General features: G+C 41.4%; 1 long non-coding RNA gene across 1 annotated transcript in view; it reads right to left on the reverse strand.

Annotated features, from left to right (window-relative positions):
- Positions 1-23663, reverse strand: part of LOC120243732 — a 55044-nt gene that overhangs the window by 11510 nt on the left and 19871 nt on the right. The window contains exon 2 of the long non-coding RNA XR_005531381.1: positions 20036-20148. This is a non-coding gene — a long non-coding RNA (uncharacterized LOC120243732). The remainder of the gene's footprint in view (positions 1-20035; positions 20149-23663) is intronic.

Consider the following 23663-nt stretch of genomic DNA (forward strand, 5'->3'; position numbering starts at 1 on the left):
TAGTTTTTATTAAATATAAATAATAGATTACAACTTGCCTTAAAGCATATTACAATGTGATAGACAATATGATACTAAGAGCCATCTTACAATGTGATAGTATGATACTAAGAACCATGACTGAGTAATGAAAATTCAATCCAATCAATCCAATACAAAACTTGGTAAATTGGGGCTATATCTCATCTGTACTGCATTCTGGAGAAAGTATAAGCAGACAAAAGTAATACATAGAAGCTTTTGAGGAAAATAATGTCCTATATTTCTTGTCACAGACTTTCATTCTAAAAAAATATATACATTTTACTTTGAACAAAATATCTGGCCAATTAGGACTACAGTTCCATCAGTCTTAGGAATGCTCCTAGGCAGCCGGATTAATGACCTTTTTTTAAACATTTTTTAAATGTTTTTCTAAGAGAGAGAGAGAGAGAGCAGGGGAGGGTCAGAGAGAGGGAGATACAGAATCTGAAGCAGGCTCCAGGCTCTGAGCTGGCTGTCAGCATAGAGTCTGATGTGGGGCTCAAACCCACAAACCGTGAGATCATGACCTGAGCCAAAGTAGGGCGCTTAACCAACTGAGCCACCAAGGTGCCCCTAATGACCTTTTTTATGTATTGACTCTCCATTTTGGTTTCATGATACTATTATTCAAGAACAGAAGTTACTTCTTAAGAGGGTAGGTTCATTGATGGATGTGTTAACTTTTTAGCTTTCTGGATTTGAACGTTTTTTGTTTGTTTGTTTTAGTTTTATTTATTTCTAGGAGAGAGAGAGCGAGACAGCATGAGCAGGGGAGGGTCAGAGAGAGAGGGAGTCACAGAATCTGAAACAGGCTCCAGGCTCTGAGCTGGCAGTCAGCACAGAGCCCGACTCAGGGCTCGAACCCACAAACCGCGAGATCATGACCTAAGTGAAAGTCGGACGCTTAACCGACTAAGCCACCCAGGCGCCCCAGCTTTCTGGATTTGGACCAGCATATACTACTCTAGATTTTTCACCCTCACTAAACATTTATCGAGGAGACAAAACCCAAATGCATATGAACATGAATTAAAAGAATAAAGTGGCATCAGCTGTCTACCGAATGCTAAAGAGAACAAATACCACAGGAAAAGGTAGCAGTGGTTTGGAAAGGTCAAGAAAGGCATCCAGGGTAAGGAAAGTACGTCAGCAAAAATTCTAATTCTCTTGGCTTGTCCAATTTGAATACAGGGCAGGACCTCTAGAGCAGATGAAATGAAAAATAAAATTGGAAAGGTAATTAAAAGCAAAATGATGCAGTGTTTGAAAAGTCAGGTTTAGCAATTTGTATTTACTCTGCAGATATACGGATGGATGATTTCGAAAGTTTGAAGGGATGTCTGTGAAGAAGATGGGTCAAAAGAATGAAGGTGGAGAAATCAGTAAGACTATTTCAATAATCCAAGCCAATCAAACCAAATTAATACACTGGTAGCCCAACGGCCTCCAGTCTGGCCCACAGCAGATTTTATTTGGCTTACATACTATTTTTTTTAACTGAGATAGGATTGGCACATAACATTGTAGAAGTCTAAGATGTACAAAGTTTGATGTGGTGCATTTATATGCTGCAGCATGATTACCACAATAGTGTTAGTGAACACCTCTATCATGTCACATAATTATCATTTCTCTTTTGAGGTGAGAATGTTTATGATATAGTCTCTTCGCAACTTTGAAGTATATAATACAGTACTGTGGACTATAATCACTATACTGGGCATTGGTTCTTCAGAACTTACTCATCTCCTAGTTGCAAGTTTGTACTCTTTGACCAAAATCTCCCCAGCACCCTCACCCCCCAGTCCTTGGTAACCGCCATTCTATTCACTGTTTCTATGAGTTTGGCTTTTTTAGATTCCTCATATAAGTGACATTATACAGTACTTGTCATTCTTTTGACTTATCTCCCTTAGCATAATGCCCTCAAAGTCTACCCATATTGTCACAAATGCCTACATACCTTTTAAACAATTCAAAATAAATTGCCAACATCTAAAATGAGAATAGTTCCCATTAAAACCTGAATTTTCCACTTCTCCTGAAGGATTGTTCAAGATCCTTCAGAGTCCTTAGGGCCTAGGCACCGAATTTGGTGACCCAGCCCCATTTTCTCTCAAACATATCCAAGTGAACCGGAATCCCACATTAAATATAATTTACACCTAACTGTCTAAAAGTTGATTTGCATTTGATTAGTTGACAACACGTTAGGTTTTGCAAACGTTTAATTAAAACATTTATTAATTTTAGTTTGCAGTTTTCTTTTTAAAGATACCAAAGCCTTTTTTTAAAATTCTAGGTTATATATACATCATCAGCTCCTGAAAAACTGCAGGTACCGTGCCTACGATGACTAACAGATAAAATAATACCAAAAATAATTCTATTCTCCTGAAAAACCTGATCGCAGCCCTGGGTCCACATCTGTATAAAACTAACATCCCCATTAGATGGGCCCTGTGCTTGATGAGATACTATCAGAATGTGTCAGTCTTCACATTACCTGCATGGACCTTATAAGCATAGGCATATGGAACTCTGCTTTAGTTAGATTCCTACTACTTAGAATGTGGTCTGCACACCTGTAGAATTCATATCATTTGAGAGCTGGAGAGAAATGCAGAATTTCATACCCCACTGTGGACCTTATGAACCATTTTGATATCCTACAAACATTAAAGTTTGCAAGCACTGTTTTCATCAATGTGTGGTCCCCAACTGGAAGCCTGAGAGGTGTAAATTCTCACATTTCACCCAAGATCTACTAAATTAGAAACTCTGGAAAGGGGGACCAGGAATCTCTTTATTAAAAAGCCCTCCACGCCTGGGTGGCTTAGTCGGTTAAGCATCCGACTTTCGCTTAGGTCATGATTCTCGCGGTTCGTGAGTTCGAGCCCCGCGTCGGGCTCTGTGCTGACTGCCAGCTCAGAGCCTGGAGACTGTTTCAGAGTCTGTGACTCCCTCTCTCTCTGACCCTCCCCTGCTCACGCTTTCTCTCTATCTCTCCTAGAAATAAATAAAACATTAAAAAAATTTTTTTAAAATAAAAAGTCCTCCAAATGATGCCAATGAAACTAACGTGTGAGAGGCACTGTTCAGACAATGGTTTCTTAAACCAGGACAGTAACAGGAGGAAGGAAAATACAGAGCTGAATATACAAATACCTGCAAGGGAGAAATCAGTAGAATTGAATGTCTGCTTGGAAATGAGAGATGGAGAAAGACAAGGTTCAAGGGTAACAAGAAAGTTGAACCCATGTGTTTTAACTTATGCACAAGATGGGAAATTTTACTTGCCAGAATATCTCCGTTAAAGATTTTTCACTAATAAAGGAGGCAAAGTGAGTGAAGATATTTCCTAAAAGGAAAAAGAAAATGCTGAGTTTCAATGAAACAGGGTTTCCATTGGGGGCGTGGGAGAGCAGAGCACTGCAGAGAGCACCCACCTTCCAGGAGATGTGGGGTGGCTTCGCAGGCCAGAGCACAACCCCTTCGCTTTGAGGATGCATGAGGTGCTGCGGTAGCAGGAAAGGAGAAGAAGGGAAAGTGCCCCCAAGGGCTTCTGGGAGAGGAGAAAGGAGGGAGAGACAGGCAATGGGAACGCAGAGAAACAGGAAGTGGGAAGGAGGGTTATGAAGATGCCAGCTGTGTATGAAGATACTCTCCTCACCCCACCCCCTTTGCGGTGTCCTCCAAACCCTTAGGAAAACAATGTTCAGGAGCTACAGTTTAACTGCTCGGCTCTGTTTCCTCCAATGTGGCTCAATCCCTGTCCCAGGCCTCGTGGACCCCTGAACTGATTTGACTTAGAAAAGAGTAATGATGCACTTAGGTAGCAAAATCAGAAAGAAAAAATGAATAGAATGGATCGTTTTTATACCTGTTGAGTTTGAGCTATCGGCAGAAAAATCAAAGTCAAAATATCCAACAGGCCATCTCTGACACACTATTGGAGCTGAAAGAGATATAGATTTTATAGTCATTTACATGAAAGTGATCCTTGGACTTATTAAAAAAAAAAAAACCTTGAAGAACATGAGGATTAGCAGGCTGAAGGAGACAGAAGAGCCCATGAAAGGGAGAAAAAGGCAAATGAAGCAATATAATTGTCTAGGCTTTGAAAGCCAAGAGAATGCTGGGTTTCAGGACCAGCTCAACTCTGAGCCCAGATCAGCGAGGCACTTTCACACACATTAGCTTGTTTAACCTGTACAGCAGCATTTCAAGATAGCTCATTATACCCATTGGACAGATAATACCAACATACAGAGACATTTCCTAATTAGCCCCAAATCACACAGCTAAGAAGCGATGAATCTAGCTCAGTGCTTCTCATTGGGAGTGTGATTTTTGCCCCCCACACGGCATGGTCTGAAAAAATTTTGGGTCTTAACAACTTGGGATAGGGGCTTGTGGGGAAAGAGCATAGAGTGGATGAGTGTGGAATTGCTACTTAAAACGAGCAGATTGAGGCCAGGGATGGTGCTAAACATACTACAATGCACAAGACAGACAACAGCCCCCCACAACAAAGAATTATCTGGGCCCAAATATCAATAGTGCTGCTATCAAGAAATCTTATTTGGCATCTAGTCTTTGAAATATGGTGTATAATCTTCCCACAACACTACTCTAACCACACTCAACCAGGTTACTCCACTACTGTCAACATTAGAGTAAGAGAGCTTTGACAGAAGTTTCTAGAATATGTTTTCTGTATAGTGCACAAGACTGAATTAAACTCTGGGAGTAAGGCCCGACTCTCTGAGCTTTTACAATCCTTCCAGATGATCGTTTAACACTCTAAAGTTTGAGAACCAGTAATTTTTTTGTTTTGAGTCCGATGAGTTTGGTCATTTGAAAACCATCACTGTCTGCTAAGAGTGTACTTTTTGAGAAGGTGCTGGCACCAGAAACTGAGGCAGAAGTGGGGAGCAGAGCCCTGATCCATGAGATGGCTGTGAAAATCCCACTGCTAAAGCAGAGAAACTCCAGGGAAAAGATGATTCTTAAGATGAGTTGCAAAGAGGGAAAAGCATTTCCCCTGCGTGCCAGTTCCAACAATGCCTTCTAAGCAAGGAAGGCAAGCCAGGAGCAGGTAAGGAAGCCTGGATCAGCATAGCTAATGCTGAGATGACAATAAGCAGTTTAGCATTGACTCGAAGACAGTCGGGGAGTCATGGCTGGGGAGACAGCTCAGTCTGCAGGGTGGGAATGAAAGAGCTTGCCCCGTAGGCTGGAGGCAGTTTGTAGAGCTAATGAAGGAGGGGTTGGGGGTGGGAGGCAAGAGTTTCAAGCATGGAAATACTTAATTAGATACGCATTTAAAAAAATATGATTCAGCAGCTATTTGGATGGTGGACTTCAGTGGGATGAGAGGCTAGCAAAGAGATGAGGAGACATTCTTATAGCCATTTCATCAGTGGTTTCCAAAGTGGGAAGAATTGCCTAGAAGGGATACAAGCTGACCCACTATGGTATGGAAAGGGAATATTGGAACTTGTTGATATGTATTTATTATATTGTTCTCTAAAACAATTATGGTTTACTAGCATTTCATATATAAATTAATGTGAAGACCTTCACTTTTTCCATGTGCCAGAGGGCCACTTACTGTGATAGAAGAGTAGAGACTTTTGTGACGAGCTGGCAGGGAATTTCTCATCTCACACACTTGACATTGCATATTTCACCTAACATTGCCCAACAAGTGGATTTATGGTCTATGGTATCTAATTTAAGCTCAACTAGCCCTTACAAAATGAACATATGGTTTTTAAAAGATTCCTGCAAAGAGACATTAGATTGGTGGATGATGTGAATAATTCAAGCAGAAATGGCAGAGTTAAATGTGTTTACATTTATTAAGCATCTTTAAAAGTTTTGCAAGTAAACTTTTTATGGCAGGGTTAAATCTTCTTCTTCCAGCCCAAACTCTTCCTCAACCACACTGTAGGCACAGATCTGATGAGACAATGACCAAAATAGTTTAAATTATCCATAATACTTGCAACACTGCTTTGCATCAATAAAGAAACCCTTACCTGAACTGTACATTGTGCTTTGAGATGCTAGCTACTGATAGTAGGAAGTCATCAAAACTAGCAAGATGTTTAAGCAAGGAGAATGAAAAAGTATATTGTTATTCAAAACATGAATCAACCTCAGAAACTTCACAGTGAGAAAAAGAGGCTAGACATAAACAAGCAGGATGTACTATTTGATTATTATATAAAGTTCAAAACAAGTAAATGTTGTCCATAGTGGTAGAGGTCAGGCTAGCAGTTATCGTTGGCAGTGGGGGAAGGGGGCTGTAGTGACTAGGAGAGGACACAGGGAAGCTTCAGGGTACTGGTGATGTCTACGTCCTGGACTTAATTTAAATCACATGATTACATGCCGATGTTCACTTTGCAAAAGGTCATCACGCTAGAAACTTAACGATTTGTCCTCTTTTCTCCATGCGTGTTAAATAAAATTAAATAAAAAGTTTACTTGCAAAATTTTTAAAGATGCTTAATAAACATAAACACATTTCTATAATTTGTGGGGCAATTGCTTTTGTGCTTTTATTTAAACAATAATTTAAAAATTATTGTTTCAGGGCACCTGGGTGGCTCAGTCAGTTAAGCGTCTGACTTGAGCTCAGGTTATTATCTCATGGCTTGTGAGTCTGAGAACCTCATCGGATTCTGCACTGATAGTACGAAGCCTGCTTGGAATTCTCTCTCTCCCTCTCTCTCTCTCTCTCTCTGCCCTCCCTCCATACGTGCTTTCTCTCTCTTTCAAAATAAATAAATAAACCTAAAAAAATATATTGTTTCATTCATCTGTATCTAAAATTTTTCTTTATAATATATAAAATGTTAGACAAATAGTGCATAGATTTCATTTCATCAAATATAAAAAATAATACAATGGGGGGTTGAATGCATCAGTTTACTGATGGGGATACGCCGTAAAGAATCTCACCAGACCACGCAAAGGTTGATAAAGTTCGAACTCCCAGTGCCCTGGGGATGAGGGGAGGAAATGGGGAGAAGAAATGACAAGAGAAGACATGACCAAGACTGATAACTGGTGGGACTGTGAGATGTGTGAAGGGAAGAGTCCCCGAACCCACCCAGTTCGGCGTGTGTTTCCACATGGGCTCTGAGAGAGGTTGATAATGCCCCGCACCAAGACAGGAAACCCAGGGTGACAATGGTGTGAAGAAGATGCATTTAGAGTAAGAAAGGTGCACTATTTTTATTTTGATCTGCCACCATAACCCCATGATATATAGTCAGCACCTCAAAATAATTAATCTATTATTTTCTGAAGGCACACTAGGAAGCGTCACTCCTAAGAGGAAATCCTAACTAATTACTGTTATACACATGATTATACTAGAAGTATCATTTACTTTTGAGAGCAAATCTAGGAAAAAATCACTCAAAAATCAAGTACTGTAATCCTTTTTGAAAGTGTGGAAAACAGTGCACAGTATTTTATAATTAGGTCTCTGATAAAGGGCGGTGTAATAAATCCTCAATTATATACTTAAAATTAGGCTTCTTTTAAAACATAAAAGTAAAAAAAAAACGCATTCATTTTTAATTGGGACTTCAAGAATGTTTTAAATTAGCATCATGAAAATGTTATTAGGACAAAGGTCATTTGCATCACTCACAAAAGACCCTGTTCTCAGTAATGTGCATCAAGTTTATCATCTCTAAGAAGACTTCACCCTTACTTGACTCTTTTTTTAATCCAAAAAGCTTTAATTTCTTTACAAATATTTACTCAGCTTCCACGTACCTCATGAGGATAATTAAACACAAGATTAAACACAAGAAGATGGCCGCCTTTCTCTCCAGTCACATCATGATTGATGGAGTGGCTCAGACAGGAAGGGATAAGTCAGGAGACACTTTCAGTAGCCCATGTTGCTTTTCCTTTGCTACAGGAAAAAATTATTCTATGAATCAATGAAAAGCAGATGGAACCCCCTGCAATATGTTGGAGGATGAGAAAAATAACCCCAAAGAAGAAAGAACCACATTGGAGGAAGAAAGAGCAAAACTGGCACTACCCTTTGAATGATTACTCTCTGCCACCAACTTTCACGCTTGTTTGAGGGACGTACTTTCTGCTACATTCATTCTCTGCACTTGTATGAAGTTTCCCTCCCTTCCCTCTCCCTGCTTCCAATTCCCTCCTTTACTTTTCTTTCTCTTCTTTCCTCCAGGCCATTTGCTGATCACAGGCTGTGGGTCATTCTGAGCTGGCATTAGGGGAAATCAACATAAGCAGGTCACGCGGTGCCAGCCCTGGAGGAGATGGGAGTTTAGTAAGAAGCTGACATTTGAATCAAGTTAAAGGCATGCCTTCTATACACTTCTTGGCCCACAAGGCATGTGGGCTCTCTAGTTCGACCAGGAAACAGTTGGTCCTTTTTGAAATCTTAGAACTGACAAATTTGTAACTTAAAACCAAATGTCTTCTTGGATTGGTCTTCTAGTAGACAAATCCCTCTCACAAAGGATTGAAAGGCACAGAAAGTCTGCTTTACTTTTGGATGTTTTCCCAAGGCTGGAAGTGATTTCTCAGGATAATTATTTTAGCAATACTGATGCATATAGGATACATTTTAGATTCCCATTCTAAAACCCCAGGCTCATAGGTATATGGTTTTAAAAATTCTAGTTATTGGGGTGTCTGGGTGGCTCAGTTGGTTGAGCATCTGACTTTGGCTCTGGTCATGATCTTATGGTTCCTGAGTCTGAGCCCCATTTCCAGCTCTCTGCTGTCAGTGCAGAGCCTGCTTTGGATCCTCTGTCTCCCTCTCTCTGCCCCTCCCCTGCTCATGCGCAAGTGTGTGTGCATGCATGCATGCACTCTATCTTTCTCACAAAAAAACATTAAAAAAACTTCTAGTTATTTTCCTCCTCTGCCTTTGATTTTTTTGTCATTTTAAGAACATTTCAGATAACAAATCACAGACACTAGCAAGCATGCTTTCCTTCTAATGGGCACTGCAATGTTCCCAGACCATTATGTCCTGTCTTATTCCTCAGCTAGCTATTAAAGCTGAAAGATCTGCCTTTCCCTACATAGGCCAGGGATTTCTGGAGGATCCTCCTCACTTTGAGATCTGGGGTCTGCAAGTGCCACCTTCTTAATGCAGAGACCACCCTGGTGTTTGCAAGATCTCAGGCTGATGTCGAAGGCATCAAAATGGATAAGTGCAACTAAGTGTCTGCCTTCAGGGCTCTGTGGTGTGCAGCGTTCAGATGCAGTGCCATTATGGGGTCCCCCATAGGAGGCATCTGCTTCCAAGCACAGAATAAGTGTCTTTCAATGACACAGTCAAATGAAACGGAACCACAATCATTGTGCAGATAAAGCAGATTTTTGCCTAGTGGCCTTCTGTAAAAGGTAATCAGAGCTTTCCTTTAATGGACTGAAAATTCAAACCAATTAGAAAACTGTCTGACCCAAACTGTAGTTCAGTTCAGATTATGAGAGACGCTATTGTCTTTCATACACATCACCTCTCCTCTGAAATGAGCGCTGGTGCTTTCGGAAAGGTTACAATGATGCCCATGCAGCAAAACTGTGACTGGCCCGCCTGAAGGAGCAGAGATCAGAATGAGAGCCCGAATCCCTTACTCTGAGCAGGATGAAACCACAGATATGGAAGAAGCATGGCCACTGTATTTTCAGGCAAACGATCTGAAGAAGTGAGGAAAGAGAAACTTTAGTAAATTGATATTTATTAAAATAATAATGAGGAGTTTCAGGGCCTTTTTATAGCCCTATTCAGGAGGATGGCACAAATTCCTGTACATCCATGCACAGAGGGAAAGTGTCTCTATTTCCCCACAGGAGATGCGTGGATATAGTGGGACCACCCATGAATCCCAGGGCCTAGAAAATCAAACTGAAGGTACAGTGTGTGTGAACAGCAGACAGCACAGATCTAGGATCCTTTCTTCAAGTACATGCTAAGACTGGGAAGACATTGATTGTGGGAAAAAACAGAGGTAGACTATATTCACCGAAATATGATTCGCTGGCCAACCTGCCTGGTTACATGAAAGTCCTGAGCACACAGACAAAAAGACTAGAGCGACCGTTCTCCAATCGTATGTGAAAGGAACGTGTACAAGAACAGGTAAGGCAGGTTGTAAGACAATGAACTTGCCATCTGTGGACATGAGACACAGAAGGGGCAGATGTGCTAACAGTCAGTACCACCTCCTGCCTACATAGGCTTCATTGGTAATTCCTGAGCTGGTGAGCCAGTTACTAACTGATGGCCTTATGGCTCCAAATCCACCCTTCTTTGCCCTGCTTTGCGATGCTGAAGCACGTCTCTGTAAACACATCTCCTTTGCTGGCTAGATCATATGGGCTTTACCAACAGAAGGTACTAGAGAGACTCTGCAAAGACAGAACAGGAGACAGGGATTTTCCTTTTTTTTCCTGGTGTGAGGTTTCCACTAGGCAATGAGCAGATTTGGCATGTGTGGTCAATAATGGTCAACCTCAAACCATGTCCACCAGCAAAGTTCTCTAGTGCCAATGGGCCACATGCACCCTTGTCTCTGAGGTTCTGAATTTCAGCTTGGGGGTGAGGGAAGAGCATCTGAGTGTCTAAGTTCCATCTTTGTTCACTCTCTCTCTCAGCCTAGGGATAGGCGCTACTTTCTGCAGTTATTATTTCTTTACCTCTTGGACTCCTTTTTCACCCCTTTTAGTTGGTAATTACTTTTTGCAAGGTAACAATTCTTCATATTAAATTTTCCCTCTTCAAATTGCTGGTGTGATTTCTGTCTCTAAGAGGTCTCCATGGAAATAGTGTCTCCAAGGGTTACCATGATGCAGGGTCTGGGACTCGTCTTTGCAGATTTATAAACTCAAAAGTAGGGGCCCCTGGGTGGCTCAGTCCATTAAGCGTCTGACTTCGGCTCAGATCTCACAGATCGTGGGTTCGAGCCCTGAGTTGGGCTCTGAGCTGACAGCTAGCTCAGAGTCTTGAGCCTGTTTCAGATTCTGTATCTCCCTCTCTCTCTGACCCTCCCCTGCTCTCTCTCTCTCTCAGAAATAAGTAAAACATTTAATATATAAATAAATGAATAAACTCAAAAGTATATAGAGAATTTCAGATGTACTTTATCACTGGAAAGACATGGGTTCAAATCTTAGTTCTTCCATTTCCTAGCTTCATAATCAAGAACAGTTTATATAAACTACAATACTACTTATAGGAGATGATTCATTTATTCAATAATTGTATTTATTGAAATCCTATTATGTGTCAGGTACTATTGTAGACATTAGGGTACAGACAAAAATCCCTGCCCTCAAAAAACTTATATTCTGGTAAGGGAAGACTGGTGATAAATAAAAGCAATGTATGAAATACACAGCATGTGATATGGTCATAAATGCTATGGCAAGAGGCTAGGCAGAGAAGGGTGATGGGAAGGGTTGGGCAGTTGGAAGCTTCAGTAGAATGACTGGGGAAAGCCTCTCTGTGAATATCCATGTAAGTCCATTTTTGAAGGAGACAAGAGAGTTAGCCACAAGGATACCTGGGAGAAAGGTATTCCAGGTTAGGAATTATTTCCCAAAGTGTTACTTCGAGAGTTGATGGACCAGAGTGGCAAGAGCAGAATGAGTGAGGGGAAGAAGTCTAGGAAATGAGATCAGAGAGGAATGGTAAACGAGACTGTGCGACATGGAAAACACTTACCCAAGGGCTGACACAAGTTCCCTAAATGGTGACTCTAGCAGCTACTTGTGGGGGAGAGAGAGGCCTTTGGACGGTCAACCTATTCACTCTTGCACCTCCTGGAGTACCCAGTACAAAGAAAGCACCGAATGAATGGTAAGTTATTTACTCTAATTACACATGCAGGACTGTGATGTGAGGTCAAAACATGAAGTTATTAATTTATAACATATGACACACCTCTCTAATGTACTAATTATGTCAGTCTGCTTTCCAGGGCACTTCTGACCAGATAGCAAGGTAGTTAGGTAGACTAATTAATCAAGAGAAAACTGCTTAATAAGCGTGGAATAGGGTCAAAGAAAGCTGGGGAATCTTAAGGGATGTTACCTGTAATCCTGTCTTCCTGGCCCTGGCAGTTTTACACGTCAGAAGATAAGTCAGGGACTACACTGAATCAAAGCAAGAAATGGAATAAACACACAATAGGGTCCTTGTTGGTTGCATCATAGCCTCTCCCAATCCTGATCCCGTAGTTCCTATCTAGCAAATCCCAAGGCCACCTGCTCCTGGGGACGTTAAGCCCCCTCACAGCCCCAGGGAGTGAATCTCAATTGCTCTAAAGCAATCACAGCAATCCTATTCTCCTTGAAGGGATGATTTAAGCAAAAGCATAAGACACAACTAAGAAATAAGGAAGCAACTATGGGGGAGGGGGCTTTTTGACAGAATTCCTGAGCTATCTTCAATATCTCAACCACCCTACGAGAAAAGTTTGTACAAAATGGCTAAAACGTTAACTTTTTTTGAAACTAACTGAAATTGTATAAAGTCTAGTATGCTAAGGACTATTCTGTAATTGGGAGCTCATATTGCCTCAATATGTAGATGTATATAATAAAAGTTTTAATAAATTAATAACTGAAACATTTGAAAAATAGGGGGAGCCTCTATGGCTCAGGCAATTGAGTGTCCAACTGTTGATTTTGGCTCAGGTCATGATCCCAGGGTCTTGGTATCAAGCTCTGCATCCGGCTCTGCGCTGAGCGAGGAGCCTGCTTAAGATTCAATCTCTTACCTTCCTCCCCTCTCCCTCTACTCTTAAGCAGCCTCTCTCTTTCTAAAATAAGAAAGAAAAAAAGGCTCTCTTTGGGGGCGCCTGCTGGCTCAGTTGGTTAAGCATCTGACTCTTGATTTCGGCTCAGGCCATGATCTCACGGTTCATGGATTCAAGCCCTGTACTGGGTTCTGCGCTGATTGCACAAGCCTGCTTGAGATGCTCTCTCTCTGCCCCTCCCCTGCTTGTGCTCTCTCTCAAAATAAATAAATTAACTTTAAAAACATCAAAACTAGACACTTTTAAAACAAGGGAACCATGGAGGAAAAATAATTTTTAAAAGGTTATTGTTGAGAAAAACATGAGAGATCACTGACTCCCAAACTATTCCTTTCCTTAAGGAAATGTAAAGGATTTCAGCTACCCTTGACTCAGGAGTGCTATTCTCTCTAAAGAGACAAGAAGTAATGATTTACAGACCTCAAGCCATTCAATCTTAGCCTGTTCTGTGCTTGGGCAGTTATCTTTCACACTGAACATATGTTGAAAAATCACTATCTTTCTATATCGTTAACTCATGACACCACCAGAATTTCTTGAGTAAATGCATTAATTAATCTATGTATAATATAATAGGTATCTTTATTGTCTTTTTTTCTATGAGAAAAGAACCAATCAACAAAAAGCATTGAAATTAAATTCTATTAGCAAAATATGCTTATTTGATATCATAGACATTTGCATTTTATTCCCCACAATTACCACTTGCTAATAGTAATTGTTTAATAAATAAACCCAAGGAGAATAAACATTAATGAAATGGTGAACATTTTATATGAGTCCTTCTAGTTTTATTTCTTAATAGTGATGACTATATACAGCAATTTAAAAAATGGCATTAATCAAAGCCAGAGAATGATGATAGTTAGTTGCATGGCTCTTGAATATTAGATGGCCATAGAAAATAGCTAATTCTGGAAGTGGTGTCTGGGGGAGAAGAGCAAAGTGTGACCAAAATTGTCAGATGCTTTGAGTATGGGTTCTGATGCTAATGTAATAGGGTAGGACAAAACAATTAGTTACAAAAGAGAATGCATTAAGATTGCATACACACCCCCCTCCTATACCTTTATTACTCTAGCACTTAAGCTTTCTTGGCAGTCAAGAGACCCAATTAGCCTGCTTAGGAGTTATCTACAAAGCAGACTTTGATCTCAAAGATTGCTGAATGATAACCTGGAAAGAAGGTTTTTATTTTATTTTTTTAAGTGAATGACTATGGTTTGTATTCATATACTGGTGAAGTGGACACACCAATGAACATATCTAATTCTCTATGTCTGACTGGAAAGGCCACTGTCCTAAGAACTGTCTGATCCAGGTATTAGGAACATAAAAATAAGATAAAGGAAAGGAATGCCACAGATAGAAAGAGGAGCCAGAGGAGGGTTCAAGCTCAGCCTTGGAGAATAAACTGAAGGGTGGGTCTTGACACAAGATTTCTCTGGAGTCTGCAGAAGTGGTACATCTTCGCCGCAGAGCTCCACAGTATGCAGACCACCAGCTCTTCTCCACGTGCCTTCTCTGTTTTCTCTTCCTGTCAACTGGCGTCTTCACTTTTCTAATCTCTGATTCTTTCCTCCATCTTCAAGCGTGTGAGCACTCATAACTATAGCGCATGCACAGTTTTACGTCACTCATGACCTAGCTCTATCTCAACCCCTTTCACTTTCTCTCCCTATTGTTGACCATCTTATTCTCTTGGCACATCCTACAAGAAATGCCCAAGAGAGACCATCTAATTGGCTCAGATTATCTTCCTGTGCCCAGGTCACTAACTCATACATTGACTGCCTTTGGTCAAGTGCCCATCCTCGTATATAACCATTTACGTCCAGGATAGGTAAGGACACGTTGTATCAAATATGACTGCCCAGGGCTCTTTCCTCACTAAGACCTGAGGATGAGGTGATTCTCTCAGGAATCTCTGAAAGTTAGCCAGGCAGTGTGACTGGCATCTTTAGTAAAAACAAAAACAAACACACAAAACAAACAAAAATAAACTAACTCAATAGAAGTTAGTTGAAAGACATGCCCACAGGTAGCTCTGTTACTTGGTTGGCAGATTTTCGATGATTAAGTAAATTGGATAATCATCCCATATTTACTTTATACAATATAATCATAGTCTACACTTCTTTCAGTCTAGAAGTAAACTATTAAAGCTACTTTTCAAGTGCACTGGTGTTGTTCCGATGCACCCAGATTTTGAGTCAAAACAACTCCACCAGAGACCCATAGAAAACTACTGTCTTCTCTAACTCCCATGAAATAAACTGCCTTTAGAATCCATGAATCACATGTATCCACTCCATTGTTCATAAATTCTGTAGGAGACATTTCAAAATAAAGGGCAGTTATTATTTATTGTTCGTAATGAAGCCTACTCAGCCCAGAGGGACATTGTGAGGATCACTGTCAGATTTTGTAAAATGCCTTTTGGCTTTTCAACGGAAAGGTACTATATATGATAATAAAAGAAATAGCAATAATATTCTTGCACAACCCTGACACTGAGTTCATCTTTGTCTTTAAAAATAAGATAGTTCATCTTTAGGCCTTCTGGGGATTACTGAATTCAATTTGTTTTGAGAATGCTGAGGCTGATGGAAAAGATGCTCATTATAAAAGCACTTTCTCCACTTCCTGTTCTGTTCAATATGCACTGCTCTTAACTTTCATTTCTAGTGAAGAGGTGACCATCATTTGTAAATGCACAATGGTACTAATCGGAACCGGACCCCTATAAAAATGTTATGGTGGCATAGAAAGAACTTTTTAAAAAATGAGGCTTCAGAAACTCTGCAAATATGCTTGGCTAGAGGCACTCATGTGCTCATGCAATTAAATATACACACGTGAGATATAGATGCACAAAAGCAAGAAAAGGAGCTTTGGGGTGAGACTTTGAAAAATAATACTATAATCGCACCTATATATGGGCTGTTCTTGTACTGCTTTACAAAGCATATTGTATACAGTACCCCATTTGACTTTCACTAGAAATCTTGGAGCTCAGTGTGTCTAGCTTGCTTGTTCTGAGTACTATAAGGTTCAAAGGCAGTCTGACTATCCAGAGGACAATAGGGCCCAGAGTGGGGGAGTAGGTTCATGGCCAGTTATCTGCTGGAGACAAAGGGAGAGGCCCCATGGAAACCTGGAGAGCCAATGAACCTGGGCACCCATGTTCTGCTTTATGTCAGTGGAGATTTGCAATGGATTTTCCTTTAACCCCACCTGGGTTAGGGTGCAGAACAGGATGTATTTGTAAGGCAGTGAGATTTGAAGGGGGTGAATCATGTGGATCATTCATTTCTAGGCGAACTTCAGGACTCGTGGAGATTGAGACAATACAAGCCACAGACCTAGAAGGAAGGCATCCTGAGGAAACAAGAATGAGGGGGCTTTGGAAATCACAGATTCATGCCAGGGCTCCTGCGGTCAGCTCTCTATGACTAAGTCTTCCTCACATAATTGATGTGTAATTAATTCTCTATAAACAAACAAGCTATTTTAATCAAATCGCAAGAGGGAATCCAGTAACCATCTCCAGAGCAGCCGGCCCAGCCTTGCCTCCTCTGATACTCTGATCAATTCCTGCCTCTTATGAAATCATCACCCTTCTCTGGCTTTTCTGAATTCTCACTTTTCAAAATTTCCAAGCTGTCTCAAATGTGGCAGCCTAGCAACTTGATCCCTATAGAAAACTTCACTTTGTCATTCTGCCATTTCTAAATCCAATTTAGAACTGCTTTTCTAGTTTTTACAACTCTTGCTGGGTTTGCTCCTCCCTCCCTTTCCAAATGCATTTCTCCTCATCTTCATCAATCTGTCACCTTCAGCTCCACCCCCTCACTCCACTTCTTGGCTTTCCAGGCAGCTACCATTTGAATGAGAAGATTGAAAATCTCATTTATCACTTTTGAGAAGTCTCACAGAAACATATTGCAAAGCTTCCCTCACACCCAAAAGAGACAGGGAGAGAGAGAGAAAGCGTGACACCTAAAAATGAATCTCTAGAGAGGGAGTATCCCTAAAAGAGAGCAAAATAATATATGGATGCTGCTCTGCTTTCTTACAAAACAAAACCACTCACAATGGAACTCTCCCTTTGTAGATGAGCTCTTATCAAAGTGCTCAATACTGGAGAAATTCCACAAGCTGCTAAATTCCCTTAAAACAAAATAAAAACCCGTGCTATTCAAACCACTGCAACGAGCCACAGCAGAAAAGCCTGCCAGGACAAAGCCCCACTCTCCCACTTAATACCAACACGGTCCAAGTCAACGTTACACCACTGAGACGACTCGGCAATTCAGACACCTGTCCCAAGGCACATCCCATCAGAACTGCCACCTTGATTCACGTTCCTTCCTTCCACAGGCTTGACAGAAGGATATATTCCTAATAGCCCCAGGTTACATCCAAATGGTTGCAACAGCCACTTCCTCCTTAGCAAACACTGCTTTCCTCACCCCCTCACCCCCCACCCCCCTGCCCCCAGGCAGCAAAGCTGTGATAACAGTACAGGAGTGTACAGTGATATAAACTGGGGATCCAGGCTCAAGACCCAACATTTTCCCTGCTGGCAGCACCAGACGGTGGCATCTTCATCTTGCCACACTCCTTCCACGAGCAACAACAGGCAATGAAATGCAAAGGAAAAGAGAAAGATATGCCCACGGGGTCTCTCCCCAATGCTGCCAAGTGTTCTGTTTGAACTGGCCTGTGGGTTATAGGAGATGGAACTACAAGTTCGTGTTAGACTGCCTGCCACCATGTTAGGATCTTTACTGATTACCACCAAGGGTCTTTTGTCTCTGGAATGCAATGAAAAATAACTCTCGTAAAGGAAGGTGGTATAAACTGGGAAACGCGGGCTACTATGTCAGAGTTGTGTGGATAGATGTGTTCTGCTCGCAGGCTTCCGTTTCACTCTATCACTAGAAAAGAAAGAGATGAAACTTCTGGGGGGAAAAAAGAGCTGCTGTCAGAGAAAAGAATTTCCATCACCAAGTCAACTAGACTGGCGTCTCCACTTAGAGATGGTGATTAACAAAGACTATGGATTAAACTGTGTTGCCATAAATACGCCAGAAGTCTCTCTGTCCTTCTGTGGACTCAATTGAGTCTTCTTTCCTCATGGTCTTTTCCTACGCTCCAATTTTCCAATTTTGCTTTTTGCTCTAGGCTGGCATAAGATTCAGATTTCTAAGGGTGTCAGGTTGTGAGTATAGAAACGAATTTCATTCTAATTTATTTTTGTGTTTGAAATTTAATATAGAATGAAGTATGTGTATGTCATCTTTAAAGATGCTGTGAAGAATATCCTTCTAGTGAACAATCTGCTTCCTGTAGTTTTGTGGCCTCTGATGTGATAATAGAAGGTAATCCATTTCCATTTTCATTAAAATGTGTTCCGAGTCTTGGCATGTCCCTTTCTGTAATGTGTCAATATTCTTGTCTTATCTGCTATCGAAACCGACTTAAAACATTTCTTAAAAGGCTGCGTGCTGTTAGATTTACATGTTCCCTAGTGATACAATTGTCCTCTACGCACCTTTCCCCTTCTCACCAACTGCTATTCCGATTCACATTTTGTTTTTTATTACACTTCCCCCAATTCGAACATTCCCATTTACTTTCTTCCCTCTCTCATTTTCCCTCTAATTCTCTGTAGGGGATGAGATCCTATCGTTGTTATTGTTATTGTCTTTTTTCTTCTAAAGACTGGAAGAGTGGAGCTGAAATATTTGGGAAATGACTAGTTCCATAAATATCAAGACCTAGATAATCAGTGGAGGCTGGTCCAGAAATCGTAACTCCTGGGTTGGGGTCTATTTTTAGTGAACTACATGAGATACGGGTGGAGATCCAAAATCCAAGTCCCTTTAACTATTTTTTGGAGCTAAAATCCAATCAGGTTTCTCAATTACAAATTTATTACAAAGTAAATTGAGCCACAATGACAACCAATTGATAAACCTTATAACTGAGTAAGAAGCCCTCAATAGATTTCTGTAAATGCTAGAAGACTAAAACTCCAAGAACAAAAGTAGTTTAATTTTGTTAATAAGACAGAGCTTTCATTTTTTAAAATTAAAAAAAAAAAAGTAAAATTGGCATGTTAGCTCACCGGCATTTTTCTTTAAGCAGGAAAAGGCAAGAAAACCCATTGGCACAACACCCACCCGCCACTGCCCTTTTTGTTGTCTGAATCAGGGAGTGAAAAAGCTGCTTACAATCTGCTTTGGTATAGTTCAGTGAGGTGATTTTGTTTTGTTTTGTTTTAAGGTGAGATTTGAAATGGTTGCCCTCTGTGAGAAAAAGAGGGTGTGCTTGTAAAATGCAAATGCAGGACCAAAGCCTGGCCCTGGAGTGGAGGGTCTGGAGCCCCCAGGAGTCCCCAGCTAGTCCCCACTGCGTGAGCAGCCAGCAGAGCCACAGGCAGAGAGCAGGCGGGGAGCCCGCAGTTCAAAGCAGCAGGCTGAGGGGGACCTTGGCTGGGAAGAGATGAGAAGTCTCTCCAGTGGAGAGCTGTGGCATAGTGCTCTTAAAACTACTGGTGCCTCAGGGCGCCTGGGTGGCTCAGTCGGTTAAGCCTCTGACTTTGGCTCAGGTCATGATCTCATGGTTTGTGGGTTTGAGCCCCGTGTCGGGCTCTGTGCTGACAGCCAGCTCAGAGCCTGGAGCCTGTTTCAGATTCTGTGTCTCCCTCTCTCTCTCTGTCCCTCCCCTGCTCACGCTGCCTCTCTCTCTCAGAAATAAAACATTAAAAAAAAAACAAAACTATTGGTGCCTCTCCACAAAGAGCAGAAGGTGGCTGTTCTCAGACATTAGTGAGCAGAAGAAGCAGGTCAACTGCTTAAAAATTCAGATCCCCAGTCCCACACCTCCAGACTGTTGGGGCCTAGGGATCTTTATTTTCTGTCATCAACACACGTGATTCTGATGCAGCTGTGCCAGGAGCCACACTTGAAAGATCCCCGACAGGGGTACAGCATCGAGGTCTATAGAGCACAAGATCATGACAACTATGTGAGCAACAGGACTACATATTTCTACACAGGGATCTGGCTTCCTTTGAACCCTTTAAAAAATATCACTCATGCATGAAATGAAATTAGGGGCTATTTAATGAAGACACTTTCATTTTCTGGTATTCTTACCTCTTGTGGGCCACTGTGTCTTGATTTGGGGTACTCTAAATATGATCCTCAGTTTAGAAGAAACCATGCTTTCTGCTGTACTGGCAGTGACTTATATGTGTTGCTGTTCCATTCTGAAAATAAAATAAAATAATAAAATAAAATTCACATGAAGAGAGATACCAAATTCCTGCTTCTCTCTGTTACTTAGAAATATAATAATCTGGGTTGTAATTGAGCCTCAGCTATGATGAGCCTGCCTAGTAGCCACTGTTTGAAATGCTTGTACAGGACCTTGAAGGAATAATTGTCCTCCAAAGGATCTGCTACATACAATGACTGCCATTTCCCATACGGTTTCTGCCCCTCAGGAATGCTTATCTTTATTGGCGTCCATCCCATCCGGTGCTTCACTGTGGGCCCCAGAGCGTCTGTCTAAAGATGGGGTTCACTACAGCACAAGAACACCATCTTGTGATGCACACCTTTGTGATCAGATGGAGGAAATGAGTGGCAAAAGATTTAATAGCTGCTAGAAGCAAGTGCACTAAAACCTAGAGAAATCAGAAAAAAGGGGAGAAAAGGTTGTAGGGGGGTTACTTTAACCATATGCATTAGATTTGTACATTTATAAGAGTTGTTTTTGGTGGAGCAGCTCAACTTTGTCCAAGAAAGACAGTGCTACTGCCTTCCAAAAAATTCATATTCTGCTATTGTCTGTGGGTCAAGGTGAAAGTCAGCTCTGAAAGAATCAGCTATAAATCTAATAAATGGCAAAGAAACTTAGATGGTTTTATAGAAAAGTAAGGTTTTTTTTTAAGACAGCCTGCAAAAATGTGCTGACCTAAAATCAGCAATTACAGAATAATACTCGAGATATGCAAGAAGACTATTGGATTTTAGAACTTTTCAGAAGCACAAATACAAAAATATGAAAGTATTTTTTTTCATAGCTCTAAAGTGAATCATCAGTAAATTATCACATAATTGAGCGGCTTAAGCAGAAACATTACATCTTGGATACGTGTAAACATTAGAGATTTTGCTATAGGATCTCACTGCCATCTCTTTGGTCTTTCTGGGGTGGGCTTTTCCACACTGATGTCTTAAGCTGCATCTCCCTTGACTACCCTCTATGGCAATGGGATAGCTGAGCTGAGGCAATTGGAGAGAAAATGTATGGAGAAAATGGAGAGAAAGGTCGTGAGACTAAAAAGAGGGGTCAGCCTGGGAGAGAATTAGTGTTTTTCTTCTTGGTAATCAGAGAATTTGATGTGCACCCAACTTCATACATTTCTTATGGTTGCCATAGACACTGACCCAGTACTGATATTCACTTTCATCCTCAAAGTCTCTCCCTGAGCACAGGCAGACTATATAACAAGGTCAATGCCAAACCTATGTGTTAAGCACTGGCTAGGCAAAGTTAGATGGTATTAATTTCAAAGATGAAGTGGTCTGAAAGATACAATGAGGAGTTAAAAAAAATGCCAATACCATCTCTCAGCCCCACAGTCTCTGGATTGTGGGTAGATGAGCTGCCTCTTCCAGAAGCTACAGAATTGGACCCGTAAGGGAGTAGTAGGAGATTGAATTTAAGGCAAGAAGGTTGAGGGTATAAGGAAATCCATTAGGTATCTATTAGAGCAATGCTAGACTAGTGGCTGTAACAAATACACTCCAAAATTTCAGTGGCTAGTTTTCTCATATCTCATATGAGAGATTATCTTCATTTGCACTAATTTTTCTTCACACAGTAGTTCAGACAGCCAGGCTCCCTGTATCTTGTGGCTCCACCAAACCCTAAAAGCTACAGAATCCTTCCCATTCACTTGAGAGTAAGAGAACAGGGAAGGTGCAGATTGTTTTTTTTTTTAAACCATCTGGGAGGGACATAAATCTCTTATTCCAATGGTGAGAATGAGTCACATGGCCTTTGGATACAGATGGTCACATCTGGATGCAGGAAGGGCTAGGGATACAGTTCCTGGCTGTAGAGCCACCTCCCAGTGCCATCTCTACCTTATGAAAGAGAGCGTAGTGCTGGGGAGCAGTTGGTCATTGCTATCTACCACACAAAGGTTTGATAGGTCACAATAGACGAGAGTGAGCAGAAAACCAAAGAGGCAGAGAATATTGTGGGAGCTGGGCAAGACAGGGTGGCATACCATTTCTCTGGTGACTTTTTATAACAAAGATGAGATGCATGATTAAGTCAACTGTCACTGCCATTTTGGGGTAAGACAGACTAAGAATTCCCGTATGATGAGGCTTAGGAGGTATTGCTGGGTGTTCAAATGGACTGTAATAAACAATTAGGTCTGGGGTCTCCAAAGAATTGCTTCCTAGGTTATTAGAGGAGAGAATTAACTGCTTTTGAATTGTTCAAGTCCTGAAGAAATTTGCTGCTTGCAGTAGCTGGAATGCTTAAGACTTTGCTGGTAGAACCAGAAATGGCTGAATTCTGGATTAGAGGTATGCAACAGAAATGTCTGCGGTGATGAAAATGTTCCATGTGTGCTGCCAAACACAGTAGCCACTAGCCACGTGAGACTATCGAGCACTTGAAATGAGGCTAATGTGACTCTGAACCTAAATTTTTAATTTTATTGAAGTCTGTGAAATTTACAATTAACCACACATGGCCAGTGTCCACGTACTGGACAGCATGGCTCTGGGGTGACAGGCGGTTCTTATGTTGTCTTCACCGGCCTCGCCTTTCTTCCCCCACAACCTTACTCAGGTGGCTCTGCACAGCCGGGCCCATACAAGCTTTCCTCCTTACTGGCCATGGCTGATTAAACCTGGGGCGAGCGCTCTACCAAAACTGGCTGGTCAAAAGTCCTTTCTCAGATGCCGGGGGAAAGACAGAGAATCAATCAGTCTCTTTCCAGGCAGATTCAGGAGCTGCTGCTGGCCATGTTTTCTGCATGGGGATGGGAGACGCAGAGGAGGTCAGTCTTCAGAGAGAGATGAATGAGGCAGACTTGAAGAAAACAAGGAGATGAGGGAGAAAGTCCTAATCCTGGCTCCCATTCTAGCCTGATTCTGATGTAATCCTAAAACGGGATTGTAGCCAGCCCTTTGCTTTGTGACATACAGCTGAACTCTTAATATATTCCTCTTTTCTAGCAGCTCCTGATATTTGTAGTAAAGAAGCCTTAACTACTAAGAAAGGCTTGGGGAAAGCACTCCTTGAGTGAAGCCGACCAGCAGGTAGAAAAGGAGGGGGTGGGCTAGCTAGCTAGATGCTCTGTCTGTCCCAGCTGACATCTGGTGAGAGGACACCCAAGGCAGGCTCTCAGCATGTCCCTGAGGTCACCACAATCCTGGATCTGACTCTCAGCCTCAACACATGGGAATGTTGATCCTTATAGCTCATCCAGTCACGAGCAGGCTCTGAGGATTGAGAGAATCTCCCAAACTCACAAATGACTGATTGATAAGCAAGAATGACAACTTACCAATTGCTTATTTGGTAAACAGTAGAGGTATTCAAAGTCTAATGATCTGGCTTCATTTTTTTTTTTTTTAATGAAGTCTTGATTTCCTCCCCCGTGTCCTCCATGTATCCACTTCCTGTGGCACAAATATGCCATATACTTTTCCTGTCTTTGCTCTGACCATTATCTCAGCCTGGAATGTCTGA

Source organism: Hyaena hyaena, unplaced genomic scaffold (assembly GCF_003009895.1).
Source record: "Hyaena hyaena isolate Hyena2069 unplaced genomic scaffold, ASM300989v1 scaffold_355, whole genome shotgun sequence".
NCBI classification, from domain to species: domain Eukaryota; kingdom Metazoa; phylum Chordata; class Mammalia; order Carnivora; family Hyaenidae; genus Hyaena; species Hyaena hyaena.